Below are 16,155 nucleotides of genomic sequence, written 5' to 3' on the forward strand. Positions count from 1 at the left end.
TTTGGGGGATAAAGGTTACTGGGGATAACTCGCTCTTTCTTTGACTAACTGTGGGATCTTCCACATCCACCTGGGAGGATGTACGTGCCTGACTTGAAAGTCAAAAACCTTTGGCTTTGCAGCACTCCCTTGGTACTTAACCTGAGGACCAGTCCAGATTTGTGCAGAAACCTTTGGAGTGTGAGGAGGGACCCTCATCTCCCGAGTCCGACTTGGGAGTGCAGCTTAATGAGCTGAAAAGTGAGTTCGGGGTGGGGCGGAGGGGAGCATCACAGCACAAACTGATCCTGCCCATCCCAACATTCACCCATATTCACTCAGCTGGTCGAAGTGGGTTCAATAGCCGATCTGCAGCCGTGGATGATTTCACTCTAGGTCTTATAGTGGAGCCATCTTGACCAGGAAACTACAGCCTTGGCTGAGTAATGGTCCAGTGAATTAGTGTGGGCTAAATGTAGGCTGCACCTTGTTGCTGTGTGGAGCTCCCAGCATGCCATAGGACAGTGTCAAAGAGCACGACTAAGTTCAAGGTTCAAAATAAATTTATTATCAAAGTACATATATATCACCATACATTGAGATTTATTTTCTTATAGACAATCATAATAGAGCAAAGAAATACAATAGAGTCAATAAAAAACTACACACAGGCACACAGTGACAAGCAACCAATGTGCAAAAGATAAACTGTGCAAATAAATAAATAGAGAGAGAGAGAGAGAGAGAGAGAGAGAGAGAGAGAGACAACTAAATAGGTAAACAAACAAATAAATAATGAGAACATGAGTATAGAGGCCTTGAAAGTGAGTCCTTACATTGTGGAGTCAGTTCAGAGTTGAGATGCACAGAAATTGGCCCTGTAACCCATTTACTGCATGCCAGACTGTTATCCTGCCTAGGCCCCAGGACTTGCGCCGGGACCATAGCCCTCCAATCCATGTACTTACCCAAAGTTCTCCTAAATGTTGCAGTCGAACCCACAGCAGCTCATTCCATGTTCGCATCACCCTCTGAGTGAAGCAATTCCCCCTCAACATCTCCTTAAATATTTCACCTTTCACCCTTAACCCATGACCTCTAATTATCATCCCACCCAACCTCAGTGGAAAACACCTGCTTGCATTTAACCTAGTTATATCACTCTTAATTTTACACACCTCTATCAAATCTCCCCTCATTCTCCTACTCCAGGAAACAAACTCCTGGCCTATTCAACCTCTCTTTGCTTCTCTGGTCCTCAAGTCACAGCAACATCCTTATAAATTTTCTTTGTGGTTTAACTCTCTTGGATTCCTCCTCCATTGTCAGCACCAGAGTCGTGACTCACGCACGCTGCATGGCCAATACCATAAAGGCATGTTAATAATAAAACAATCTGATTAATGTTTTGGTTGTGTTTTAATTTTGAGTTTCCTTTCTAATTTGCACATTTGTTTTATCTGGGCCTGTCTTGGTGAAGTATAACTCTTATAATTTTATGACTCTGGATTTATCAGGGGGTTTGTCTGACCAGTCAACCGTAACACAGGATCTAAGGATGACCTTTGATTTTCAGATTGCACCATTACAGAGGAAGGTGACAAACTGGGGATCATTCTTCAATGATAACTCGGCTCAACCTCTTCCCCCTTCTCTCTTCTTCTATTCCCCACTTTGGCCTGGCCTCTTACCTCTTCTCCTCACCAGCCTATCACCTCCCTCTGGTGCTCTTCCTTCTTCCCTTCCTCCCATGGTCCACCCTCCTCTCCTATCAGATTCCTTCTTCTCCAACTCCTGTCCTTTCCCACCCACCTGGCTTCACCTATTCACCTCCTAGCTTGTCCTCCATCCCCTCCCCTCACCTTATTCTGACATCTTCCTCTTCCTTTCCAGCCCTAATGAAGGGTCTCAGCCTGAAATGTCGACTGTTTATTCATTTCCATAGATGCTGCCCGACCTGCTGAGTTCCTCCAGCATTTTGTGGGTGTTGCTCCTTTCTGCATTTATCATTGTCTCTCCAACACTTCCATTCCCTTCCTCCCTCTCACCCTCTTATCCAGATGCTGAGAAGTAGGAAAGAGAGTTACACACCAACTTTTAGCCGGTGCTCCCATGAAATGCGTAAGTCAAGAGCAGCGCGTTGCTGTTACAGCTCGAGATGCTCTGGAATTCGAAGTTCAATTCCGGCACCGTTCTAAAAGGCCGTACGTCCTCCTCCTGGAATGCGTGGGGTTTCCCCAGGTCCTTCAGTTTCCTCCCTCAGTCCAAAGATGTACTGGATAGGTTAAATGGTCTTTGTAAATTGGAGGGAGGGAGAAGATCCCTTAGTAAGAGGGAGGGAGGAGAAGATGGTGGCGCGACGCAGCGTGCGTGGCCGTTCCGAATGATATCGTATGTCTTAACTAGGGGGCCATACACAATCCGGATTTGATGGAGACAGGCGTGAGAGCATGGAGGAACACCTGGAGAAACTTCTGAAATGCCTGCCTCACTGCCGCTGCTACTGTGCAATCGAGAATCTCCGGAGACGAAGGCCCCAAATCCTCGGCTTTGCCTATTGCCTGTTGGCGGGGCCGGGGTCGAAGCGCTCGGCAGAGGTGGTGCTCAGTGCTCGGTGTCGGAGGGCTGGTCGGAGGCTCAGAGTTTTCGGACGGACTCAGAGTCGGACTGTGGTCGGATGCTTCCAAGATGCTGCATTGGCAAGTTTGCAGTGCTGGAGGTTCACCGTCTGCATGAGATGATGGGACATTCGAGAGACTTTGAGACTTTTATTGTGCCGTGGTCTGTTCTTATCAAATTACGGTATTGCTTTGCACTGTTGTATCTATATGTTATAATTATGTGGTTTTCGTTCGTTTTTAAGTCAGTTTGTCATGTGTTTCCGTGATATCATTCTGGAAAAACATTGTATCATTTCTTAATGCATGCATTACTAAATGACAATAAAAGAGGACTGCGTGTCCTCATAATCTATATACAGTATTAAAAAAAAATTGTCCTGTGATTAGATTCGGCTGCTGGGACAGTGTGGTTCGAAGGGCCAGAAGGGCCTGCTCCAGGAGATCGCTAAATGAATGAATACTTTACTGCAGGAGGCATTCAGCAGAGCAGACTGCATCTCTGGCGGGGAATAGGTAGCCAATATTTCAGGCTGAAACCCTTCACCAGGACTGGAAAGGAAGGGGGAAGAAGGGGAGGAGGCGGAGTACAAGATGGCAGGTGGTAGGTACAGCCAGGTGAGGCAGAAGGTGGAGGATGGGGGAGAGGGAATGAAGCGAGAAACTGGGAGGTGATAGGTGGAAAAGGCAAAGGCCTGAAGAAGAAGGTAGCTGATACGAGAAGAGAGTGGACCATGGGAGAAAGGGAAGGATGTGAGGTGATAGGCAGGTGAGGGGAACCAGAATGAGGAATGGAAAAAAAGAGAAGTTTGCAGGAAGAGGAAATACCAGAAGTTAGAGAAAGTGATGTTCATACCACCTTCTTCCCCCTTCCTTTCCAGTACTGACGAAGGGTCTTGGCCTGTTTATGGGAGGAGGTGTTTGTAACGGCAGTGTGGCTGCACACTAGGTAGCCCTGAATTTCTGTAAAATGCCACCTCCAGGTGTGAATGCCAAATCTGCGAATGGCAGATTCACCATTTTGCATCTTGGCTTCCCTTTGACCGACTCAACGCTTTGCCGAGCAGTGACATAGCGTACCTCGGCAGTGGCAGCCTGCGAGGGCCCCGAGGTGACGTTCGTGAGACCAAGCATGACTTTCAGGACGCTGCAGGCACTTGTGTTTGTGGCTTCTGGAGGTTTGGAAAGCCCATGGGTAGCACACCTGTGAAGCACCTCGAGAAAGGTTGCTGCTGTTGTTAGAGCTCTAAGTGTACCTTGTTGTTACCACTGCTGTTAGCCATTTCCTTTCCAATCAGCCCAGCAGATGGTTTTCCTCCCCAGTGCATTACTGCACCAGGGAAGAAATTCAGCACAATGTCATGCCTTGTCCTGGCCTCAGGGTTGGTCTGCACCAACAGCCATGGAACAGCGGTGGGCAGTAAAACCAGTGGCCCCAGTCCCTGACCAGAATCCCGTTTATTATCTCTGACATACTTTGTTGTTTGGTGGCAGCGGTTACAGTACAATTAATAAAAATTACCATAAGTTACAATAATAAAGATATAATAAAAATAAGTATTGCAAAAAGTAATGTAGTGTTCATAGGTTTATGCTCCATTCAGAAATCTGGTGGCAGAGGGGAAGAATACATTGCCCTAAAACATTGAGTGTGTGTCTCATCTTCAGGCTCCTGTACCTCTTTTCCGATGGGAGCAATGTGAAGAGGGCATGTCCTGGGTGTTCGGGGTCTTTAGTGAAGGACGATGCCTTCTTGAGCACCACCTATTAGAGACATCCTTGATGCTGCGGAGTTTGATGCCTACGATGGATAGAACTGGCTGAGACTACAAACCTCTGCAGTTACCATGACAAAAAAAAAATCAACCAAGGTTCCTGCTTCTGATGGCAAGCGATTCACCACTGCCAAAATAGCTCAAATCACCATGATGTGTCTTGATTGACGTTCTGAGTTCTCCCTCCTTTACCCAGTCCTTCTGTAGCTACTTGGTTGTATGTTAGACTTTGATAGGAAATGATAAAAGTAAACTGTTTGCTGTACATACATGTTATAAAGTCAAAGACTCGTAAAAGATATACAGCGTGGAAACAAGCCATTCAGCCCATCGACTCTGTGCTGGCTCTCAACCACCCATTGATATTAATCCCAAACCAATGTTATTATTCTCCTTACATTCTCATTAAGCTCCCTACCAATCCCCACCCTCTGACCCCTGCCAGATTCTGCCTCTCACCTACAAACCCAGAGTGATTTACAGCAGCCAATTAACTCTCCAACATGCATGTCTTTGGGAGCTCCTGGAAGAAACAGACGTGGACTCAGAGAGAATGAGCAAATTCCACACGGGATTCCGTGATCCTTTGATTTGTCCATTTGTCATCAAGGTGTTATTTTGTCAGGAATATTCCTTAAATCAACAGCATTTTCCTCACATATGATGAATGTAGGAATATGAATCAGCCTTTCCAGATCCTCGACCTATGTTACCAAGTGCAGAGATGGACAATGTTGGTATCTGAATATAACTATGAAATTCAGTAATTTTCTGCCAAGAAAACTGTAATTGTTGATGCTTCAATGGCTTACCAAATAAATACAGGTAATGGAAGCTTGATATTTACCATGTAACAATCCACAGGTTCAGAGACCACTAATAAAACACAAAAACGTAGCTTTCTGAAAAGATTCTACGTTCACAAGCTTGTATAAATTCGCTTGCGAGTTTAAATGTGGATTTGCAAACAATTTACAGGAGGGGATTTAAATAATACTTGTTTAAGAAGGACTGTTGTAGGATGTAAGACAATTATCCCTGATAACCTGAGAACACAACTGTGTTCTGAATGTATCTGCATTGTAAATATGAATTTCTGACAAGGATCCCATGGTGACTTGTAGAATTTGCCAAGAGTTGAGAATAACACTACCAAAGGCAGACGTGGAGATTATCAATACAATCCTTTCAGAGTTATCACCTCCGGATCATTGCACAACACCCAATCCAGCAAAGCCGATCCCCTAGTGGGCTCAACAACAAGCTGTTCTAAAAAGCCATCCCTCAGACATTCTACAGATTCTCTCTCTTAAGGTCCAGTACTGACCTGGTTTTCCCAATCCACTTTCATGTTAAAATCCCCGTGATTATCATGACATTGCCCTTCTGACATGCCTTTTCTATCTCCTGCTGTAATTTGTAATCCACATCCTGGCTGCTGTTTGGAGGCCTGTATACAACTGCCATTAGGGTCCTTTTACCCTTGCCATTTCTTAACTCAACCCATAGAGACTCTACACCTCCCGATCCTATGTTATCCATTTCTAATGATTTAATATTATTTCTTATACACAGGGCCACACCACCCCCTCTGCCTTCTAACCTCTCTTTCCAATACACCGTATATCCTTGGACGTTCAGCTCCCAATGGCAGCCATCCTTTAGCCAAGTTTCAGAGATGGCCACATTGATCAAATAATTGTGGTGAGTGATGCACTGACAACACAAACTGACTTGGAGGCCTCTTCCAAATTCACTGCACCTGCTGCTGCACAAGTCCCAACTTCACCTTGTTACAGAGTCGAGGAACAGGCACCCAAAGCATGCCTCCACCTGCCTGCAAAAGCAGAAATGGTAGCCAACTTTATAGCTGTCACGCTTGATGGAGGTAAGGAAGGGCCCCTGCCTAAGTTGGCAACTGGAGTTTCTACTTGGGTGGAGACCCAGGGGTATGACATCACTCCTTTCAATTACTGTTCCTTGTTAACACATCTACCTGCTGGAAGAAACATCATCTCCCCAAGCAAACTGTACGTCTCTGTTCATCTTAACCCACAATCCTCGACCTCCTTCACAGTGAGAAATTCATTGCGGGCAACTTCACCCAAACTAAGCAGATAAGAAACCATCTCAAATATTAAAGACAACTTTTCCAGTTAGCTGAACACTTTCTGCCAGAAGCTCTTGGGGCAATGTAGAGAGAAAAAGATGAATAATTCTGAGAGCAAAGTGCTGGATAAGATTGCAGGTTATTGGAAAAAGTCAGAATATACAATGAGATTATATTTCAGTTAGAATCTAAATTTTGGTCTGTGTGCAAAGCTAAGCTGGTCTCAGTTCCCAGATCTTACTCAATCTGCACAGTAAACAGCTCAGTTACATCCTGTTGATGTCATGGGGAGGTCGCGGCAAATGGTTTCATCTTGACTTGCAAGGACACCCAATCCATTTAGAGAACCAATGAAAGTGGATCTCCTGAAGCTGAAGAGTAGCCACTGAATATTAACCCGATTCCACTGATTTCCACTCAAGTCCTCATAGATAGTGTGAGCTAGTTTTTATCATTAATGTGACTGTCGGAGAGTGAGAGGAGAGAGGTGCTTGTGCTATGTTCAATACATTAAGGGCTCACAATGTTGAAATGAGTTAAATCAGCTATATTGTTATAGACAATAGACTGTCCTTGTAGTTACTTGTTCCATTCAGGACTTTCCAGGGACTGCACACCACGATTACGAATACTACCTTAGGGACAGCAAGGGCAATTGGAATAAATTAACACAGCAGCAATGAGCAGATTTACTGCCCCCTGAAGCTCAATTCTACATCAGTCTGAATTGGAGTAAGTTCATTCGAAACATTCAGTAAAACAGCCCTGAAAGTAATTCACTCCGTAACTTTTCACGGTCTGGTGCAAAGTCAGCAGAACGCAGAAGCTCAGAATCGCATTCAGGTTTATTATCACTGACACGACAGGAGACTTGTTGCTCTGTGGCAGCAGTCCAGTGCAATACATAAAGTATACACTAAATTGCAATAAGAAATATATCTAAAAAATAACGTCTACTAAGTAGTGCAGTAACAGAGCAAAAGTAGTGTTCATGGGTTGGTTCATTGTCTGTTCAGAAATCTGATGGCGGGGGGAAGAAGCTGTTCCAAAAACATTGAGTGTGTGTCTCCAGGATCCTGTACCTCCTCCCTGGAAACAGCAAAAAGAAGAGAGCTTGTCCCATCTGATGAGTGTCCTTAATGATGGACGTGCCTTTTGAGGTTTCACCTTTTGACAGTACATGTGTAGAAATTTGTCACAGTCTTTGGTGACATGCCAAACTCTATTTCCTTCTCCAATAATTAATACAGATATTGCTTGTTTTAAGTTTTAATGAAGCTGCTGAAATACCTGAGGGTAAAAACTGTTCATTGATAAACTTGATACCTGAATGAACTACCTACATGCCTGGTTCATTACACTGTTTTTAGACAGCTGGTGTACCAGAGTCATAGAGACATACAGCACAGAAACAGGTACTTTGGCCCATGAAGCCCATACCAACCTTCACAGACACATTTACGTTAATACCACACAGTTATCTCAATGTATCCCCCCCACATACCCACCATGGTAACATAGAGGGTTGCACAATGCCTTATAGTACAGCTGACCTGGGTTCAATTCCTGCCACTGCCTGTAAGGAGCTTGCACGTTCTCCCCGTGACCGTGTGGGTTTCCTCCGGGTGCTCCACTTTCCTTCCACAGTCCAAAGACGTACCAGTTGGTAGGTTAATTAGTCATTGTAAATTGTCCCATAATTAATGGTAGTCCTTCGGATTCGAAGAAGACACCTGAAACCTGTGTGTGATGGAGTTTTAAGTGGAACAGCCGTTGCACAGGGGCAATCCCACTCTCTCGGCAGAAGAGACCTCGATCCAGTGGCACAGATAACCGTTACAGCTGGAGACCTCTCCTGCTGCAGTGGACGACCAGGATGTCTAAGTGTCTTGTCGTGCTCTTAGCGCTCCACAACGCCTGCCTTCTCGACCATTGGACCATTAATCGGTCTCCTCCGCTCAATTTGCCAGGGTCAGACTTCACACACTGGGGTAGACAGATTTCCTACCTCACCGAGGGTTGAAGACCCGTCAGCTACCCTCACCTGGTTTGGCCCGTTTGCTGTAATTAGGCTAGTGTTAAATCAGGGGTTGCTGGAAGTGTGCCCCGAAAGGCCAAAAAGGCTTGCTCTACGCTGCATCTCAACAAAACAAAATGTAAAGAACACAAATCCCCGCCCAACCAAATTCTGCCACGGATCAGTAAACCAAGGGAAAATTGCTGTAGTTAATTAGCTTACTAATCTGCAAGAATTTTTGGCTTCACTGAGTAATGTTAGAGATAACCTTTCCAATTAGCTGTATGCTTTCTCCCAAAGTCTCTCAGGGGAGTGGGATGGGAGAGCAGAGACAGTGTAGGGTTGCAGGTTATTGCAGGAAGTTAGAATGTGCAGTGGTATTATATTTCAGTAAGGATCAAAATTTCGTGCTGTTCGAAAAGCTAACCTGGTGTCACATCTTACTCAACCTGCACAGTCAACATCTCAGTTACACCTTGCCAGTGTCATAGGGATGTGGGAAGAAATCTGAGCACTTGGAGGAAATCCAAGTGGTCATAGGGAGGACATGCAAACTCCACACAGACAGCACTGACGTCAGGATCAAACCTGGGCCTGGAACAAACCAAAATATTTGAATGTATACAAAGAACATTAGAAATCAGAGCAGGAATGTGCCTTCTTGCCCGTGGAGCTTGTTCCCCCACATATGTTGAGATCAGCACTTTCTGCTATCCTGGTTATCACATGAATCAAAGTCAAAGCATATTTAGTATAAAGTATGCATATACTACCATGAGATTCATTTTCTGCAGGCATTTACAGAAAATTAAAGAAATACAAAAGAATTTATAAAAAACTACACATAGGCGAAGACTGACAAACAACCAACGTAAAAAAGAAGATTAATTGCGCGAATAACAGGACCAGATATTTAAGTATTTGGATACGCAGCAACTGATTAGGGATAGTCCACGTGGCTTTGTGCATGGTAGGTTCTATCTGCCCAATCTGAGAGAGTTTTATTTTTGAAGAAGCTACTAGGAAAGTTGATGAAGGCAAGGCAGTGGATGTTGTCTACGTGGACTTTAGCATGGCCTTTGGCAAGGTCCTGCATGGGAGGTTGGTCAAGAAGGTTCAGTTGCTTGATAAGTTGGATTAGACTTTGGCTTTGTGGGAGGAGCCAGGGAGTGGTAGTAGATGGTTGCCACTCTGACTGGAGGCCTGTGACTAGTGGTGTTCTACAGGGATCAGTACTGGGCCCATTGTAGTTTATCTATATCAATGATCTGTCATAAAGCGGATCAGCAAATTTGTGGATGACACCTAGATTGGGGATGTAGTGGACAGTGAGGAAGGCTATCAAAACTTACCATGGCATCTGGACCACCGAAAAAATGGGCTAAAAAGTGGCAGATAGAATTTAATGCAGACAAGTGTGCGGGGTTTCAATGTGAAATGTCAACAGGCCTACCTTATCTCCCACCGATGTTGCTTGACAAGCTGAGACCCTCCAACAGATTGATTGGTGACCAGATCCTGATACTTTTAGTCATGCACGAGAAAATACCTATCATAAAATTTATTATCACCTAGTTTCTGTTCCAGTTTCTACTGAAGAATAACACACACCTCGGAGGGTGGGGGAGGGAGGGGTTAACGTGAGAATCTGGGAGGTGATGAAAAAGGCAAAGGCTGAAGGAAAATGAATCTGATAGGAGAGGAGAGTGGACCGTGGGAGAATGGGAAGGAGGGGGTGAACAAGAGGAAGTTGAAGGGCAGGTAAGGAGAAGAGAGGAGGTAAGAAGGGAACCAGAATGGAGAATGGAAAGAGAGAGAAGGAGAAGCAAAGAGACATTACCAGAGAGTAGAGAAATCAGTGATCATGCCACTAGGTTGGAGGCTACCCAGGCGTTGCTCCTCCAGCCTGAGAGTGGCCTCTTTGGGACCATAGAATGGATTTGGGAAAACCCATAAATTACCACATCATAATACAAAGCCAGGCAGAGGAGTGTTGGCGAGGAAATGGGTGAAATCTCTAATGACAGGAAAGGGAGGCGGGAGCAGCTCCTCAAATGGGCACATTTGTTGGTGCTTCTGAAGAACACCCTAGATGAGGGTAATTTCCCTGAAGATAGAAGAACATGGCAAGGGAGTGTCTGTAATCTCCTGAGGGTCCTGTGCAAATGCCCATAATTTTAAGAGCTCTGCACTGCAGTCAAATGCCTCCAGGTATAAACAACACCTGTCTAAAGAGAAACTTTACATATCTGTAAGGTTAATTTAATTCCTCTTTCCACAGATGTCCTGAGCACTTCCAACATTTCCAGGTTTTATTTCAGATTTTCAGTTTGGTAATTTTCCAATCAGTCTGTTTTAATTGGACTTGATTTTAGGCACAGCAATGGTACATAACCTAAAGAGAAAACATAATCCGTAATAGTGATAGCTTTATACTGCACAGACACTGGTCCTTTGGCTCAACTCATCCATGCCAACCAAGATATCTTTATAACAGGATGTCCTGACGAAGGGTCTCGGCCTGAAACGTCGACTGCACCTCTTCCTACAGATGCTGCCTGGCCTGCTGCGTTCACCAGCAACTTTGATGTGTGTTGCTTGAATTTCCAGCATCTGCAGAATTCCTGTTGTCTTTATAACTCAACTGTTTTACTGAAGCCTACACAGGCTCCTCTGACCCCTCCCTGGGGTGGTCTCTGCCTCCCTTTCCCACCATTGGAGATTGTGTTGATTTCCGTGTCAACACTCCCACTAGCTGAAAGAGTGCAGGGGTTGTAGTGTGACCATCTGAGGGCTATTGCCAATTTATTGGAACGGTGTGAAACACCATATCTTCTCTCAGAAGAACGTAGAACATTGAAAGGTACAGCACAGAAACAGTCCCTTCAGCCCATAATGTTGTGCAAAACTAATTAAACACCTAACTAACCTAATCCCTTCTGCCTACACAAGGTCCATATCCCTCCATCTCTTCAGATTCATGTGCCTATCTCTTAAACACCTCTGTGATATCTGTCTCCACCACCATCTCAGGCATTGCATTCCAGGAACTCACCACTCTGTGTAAATAATCTGCCCTGCACATCTCCTTTGGACTTATCATCCTCCCCTTCACCTTAAAGAAATTTTCTCTTGTATTAGACACTCTGACTCTGAAAAAATTATACCAGCTGTCTATCCAACATCTAAGCCTCTCACAACCTTATGAACTTCTAGCAGATCTCCCCTCATCCTCCGCTGCTCCTGAGAAACAATTCTTGTTTGCCCAAGAATTGAACATGCTTTCTAATCCAGGCAGCATTTAGGTGGACCTCTTCTGCACCCTCTCTAAAGTCTCCACATCCTTCCTATAAATGGGGTAACAGGAAATTGAAAGTAATACTCCAGATGTGGTTTAGCCAGAGTTTTAAAGTTTTGCACAGAGTCATAGAGCACTAGAGCTCAGAAACAGGCCCTTCAGCCCCTCTAGTCCATGCTAAACTGTTATTCTGCCTAGTCCCAATGACCTGTATCTGGACCATAACCCTCCATACCCTTCCCTTCTGTATACCTGTCCAGATTTCCCTTGAATGTTGAAATCTAGACTACATCCACCAACTTTCAACCCACATCTCCGACACTGAAGCTAGTTCTACTCAGCTTACTTGGTGTGGAGTGAGTGCAGTTCTCCATTGATGATCTGCTTCCCATGCTGAGAAAGAAGTGGGCACATGAAGGGTCTCGGCCCGAAATGTCGACTGTACCTCTTCCTATAGATGCTGCCGGGCCTGCTGCGTTCACCAGCAACTTTGATGTGTGTTACACAAATGATAAGGTTCATCTTCTAAATAATGTGCGATACCTTGCATGGGAGCGTGGCTTCCAGTCCCTCACCGGTGGCCTGCACGGAGAGAGACCGTGTGGATCCAGGTCACGCGGGAAAAACAGGTAGGAACAAAGCATACAGGATATGAGCTCTGGGCCTGAAAAAATGTGTGCAAAGTAAAGCTTGTCGTGCAGTGCTCCACTGCTTTTGAAATCAGTGATACGTCTGCAATGAGTTGTGCATAAATTGATCGGAATAAAGAATGCGAATGATAAGCAATTTGCAGCCAGCCTGGGGAGAGCTAAAAATAGACGATCACACAGAAAAGAAAAGGGTGAAGTGTGCTCTGCTCTCAGGGTCAGAGTACAATTGCAGGCCACCATAGCCCTGACGCACTGCCTGCTCGCCTGATCAAATAGCGAGCTTCTACCTGGATGCTGCTGTCAGTGAGGTAGCTCAGCGAGAAGCAGGCTGACGTAAACGATCCCCGTCTCTGTCATCAGCAGGGAGCTGTTGGTCAGGCTGCAGGAGTGGAGGCAGCTGATCCACCTGCCTTTCAAAGCCAGGCATTCACTGGAAGGATTAAGGACTGATGAGTCACTGAGCGACACGCCTGGGGGTGGGGGGGGGGGAAAGGGGGTTGTACGGGAAGCAAATTAAACAATGGGTCCTCTTTCCTGTGACAACCTGCTAGTCTGCTGAATGAGGAGTGGCAAGATGGCCTCTCAGTCCAACGCAGCGACTATGAATTCTATGATAAAAGATTGATGCAAATTGCAAAGTAGGATAACGAGTAGCTGGATGTGTTCATCTTCCATCTTAAAGGAGCAGACACCATCAGTAAGCTGCAGGAAGAAAACTTTAAGCAAGAATTTAAAATCTGGCACTAATTTCCAGTGGCAAGCTTGTGGGCTGAATTAGGGGCACTGACTCATACAGCAGGAAAACAGGCCCTTCAGCCCAACTCCTCCATGTTGACCAAGGTGCCTTCATGGGCAAGTCCCATTTACCCATATTCCTCTAAATTGTTCCCCTCAATGATTGAAGATTAAGATTAAAGATGATCTTTATTTGTCACATGTACATTGAAACATCAAAAGATACAGAGAAATGTCAACAGCCAACACATTCCAAGTATGCTCTGGGGGCAGCCCGTACGTGTCACCAATGTAGCCTTGGTAACCCTAACCTGTACATGTTTGGCACGTGGGGGGAACCAGCTTCACTCAGAGGAGATCCACACGGTCATGGGGAGAACGTACAAACTCCTTACAGACACTGGCAGGAGTTGAACTCGGATCACTAGTGCTGTAAACTATTACATTAACCATTACTCTCCCCTGCCAACTCCTTGTCCCAATGTCTTTTAAATATTGAAATCGCACCCACTTCCATCATTTGCTCTGGCTCTCATTCAGTACACCCATCACCCTTTATGAGAAACATTGCTCCTCAGGTTCTCTATAAATTTTTCCCCTCTCACTGTAAGCCCGTGCCCTTAAGCTTTAGGCTTCCATATCCAAAGGAAAAAGACAGTGACCGTGCACCTTGACAATGCCCCTCATGATTTTACAAACCTCTGTAGGTCAGCTCTCAGCCTCTTTCACTCCAGGGAAAACAGTCCCAGCCTATCAGGCCTCATTTTATTAGTCAAGCCCTGCAGTCCCAGCAACTGTGAACCCTCTCTACATTCTTCACATCCTTCTTTTAGCATGCTGACCAGAATTGCAGATGATATTCCAGGCGCAGTCTCACCAATATCTTGGAATGATTAGGACTTCCTAAATGGGGCAATCTAGAATTTTTCATTCAAGATGGCAGCTTTGGCTGAAATATTGATTGGTGAATGTAAAGTTCTAAGAAACCAGCGATAACAATAAGGTAGCAATGAGCCAACAACTTTATTGCCCATGCCCTACTGGACAGAACATATGGCATAAAGACATATTTATTTATATGGAACATTCTTCCATCCGGTTCTAAGCATTTTGCTGACTTGACTGGAGTAAACAGATAAATGTCTCCATTGAGATACAGGATGGTCTTGACACAGTGAAAGTGCTCTTGCCTCTGAATCGGAAGGCAATGGGTGACAGAGCAGTATCCATGCTGATATTCTGTTATCTTAGTGAGGGAAGTTTGCACCAATGTCTTTATTAGGTATTTAGAGTTTGTGAGAATTTGTTCCATATGGTCTGGCCATGTTTCTTGTTGACAGAACAGTAATGGAAATCAAGTAAATTAATAGCAGGATAACTCTTTGCCTTGATTATGAGATTTGTCCTTAATTTCCTTTTACATTCCTTTTCAGAAAATTTTGCTTTGTCGTAATAAGAATAAACTTCTTTCCATTTTGTCAATTATTTGAAATAGAAATAATTTGTAGTATGAGATTACCCACTGGACATTGGACTGGTTTTGGACAAGTGGTACTGAATTTGTGCTGTAATAACTTGCTTGCCTTGGAGTCATTAAATCGTGTGTGATTAGGCACGGAAACAGACCCTTCGGCTCATTGAATCCGCACCAACCATCAAGTTCACATTTTATGTTATTTTATTCTCCCCGCATTCCCCTCAGATCCCACTCCCCTCTCACCTAAGAGGCAATTCACAGTGGCCGATTAACCTCCCAGCTTGCATCAGTTTGGGGTGTGGGAGGAAAATGGAGCATTCAGGAAAAACCCATATCTTCACAGTAAAGTGTTGCATCAGTTCATGTGGCACACAAAGAAAACATTTCCTTTCTGGCAAAGCATTTAGCGAAGTAAGTGGTAAACTGGCCTTTGTATTGTAAGGGGGATAGAACAGCAATGGAACAGCATGTGAGGCAATGCTGTTGTGTTTACTAACAAATGGCAATTGGTCTAAAAGCCAGGCGACCTTCAAGCGCAGAGGGTAATGCCTTCAGATTTGATTATGACATGGACTGAACATCGAAACATACAGTGAAATGTGCCGTTTGCACTAACAGCTAACAAGGCCAAGGATGTGCTGGGGGCAGCCTGTAAGTGTCGACACACGTTCCAGTGCCAACATGGCAGGACCACCGTGCTTGCCGGAACAATGCAGAACACGCCGAGCGACAAAGCAACAACAGCAAAACCGGCCTCACCAGCCCATCCACTCACACACACACTGCACACGGTCCTCGAACTCCAGGGCAGGCCGGCATCAGCCGCCAGCCTCCAGCGAACTCGTGAATTCTCAGGCCTTGTGCCTTCTACTTCCCCGGCAGACTTGCAGAGATTCGCAGTCTCGGGAACCCAGCCATTGGACCTCGACTTCAGCATTGGTATATTGAAGGCAATGTGCTCCAGTTACAGAGAGTGACTAATCCTTTGAATATTGATAAATCCTCTGTGTATTGAAAGCAATTAGTCTTCCAAATATTGATGTCACTGAATCTTATGAATCATGAGAGTGAAGAGTCCCTGCAGATGACAACTCCTCTGAGTACTGAGAATGGGATTTAGAAGGTAGGGAAGAGAGTGACAGTTAAAGTGACCTGCTAAATCATACAAGGTTAATTTGGTAAGAAAAAATACAAACAAAAAAAGTGAAAAATGGAAAATGTTGGCTCCACACTGTGCTGGCTTATGAGACAGAAAGTCAACATACAAGTACAGCAAAGTAATTAGGAAAATAAATGCTAAGTTGGGTATTATTGTAGAGGAATGGAATATAAAAGTAAGATTGCTGTTGATTTGTGGAATTCTCAGCAGAAGAACTTAGGAGCACTGTTAACCTCCCTATTTAAAAGTCAGCAGAGTGTGAATTCACTAAGTAGATTTCCAGGATGATGGGGTTGTCCCAAGGAAATTGGCCTCTACCCTTTAGGTAGAGGTTTTG

The sequence above is a fragment of the Mobula hypostoma genome, chromosome 27, assembly GCF_963921235.1.
Source record: "Mobula hypostoma chromosome 27, sMobHyp1.1, whole genome shotgun sequence".
In the NCBI taxonomy this organism is placed as follows: Eukaryota; Metazoa; Chordata; class Chondrichthyes; order Myliobatiformes; family Myliobatidae; genus Mobula; species Mobula hypostoma.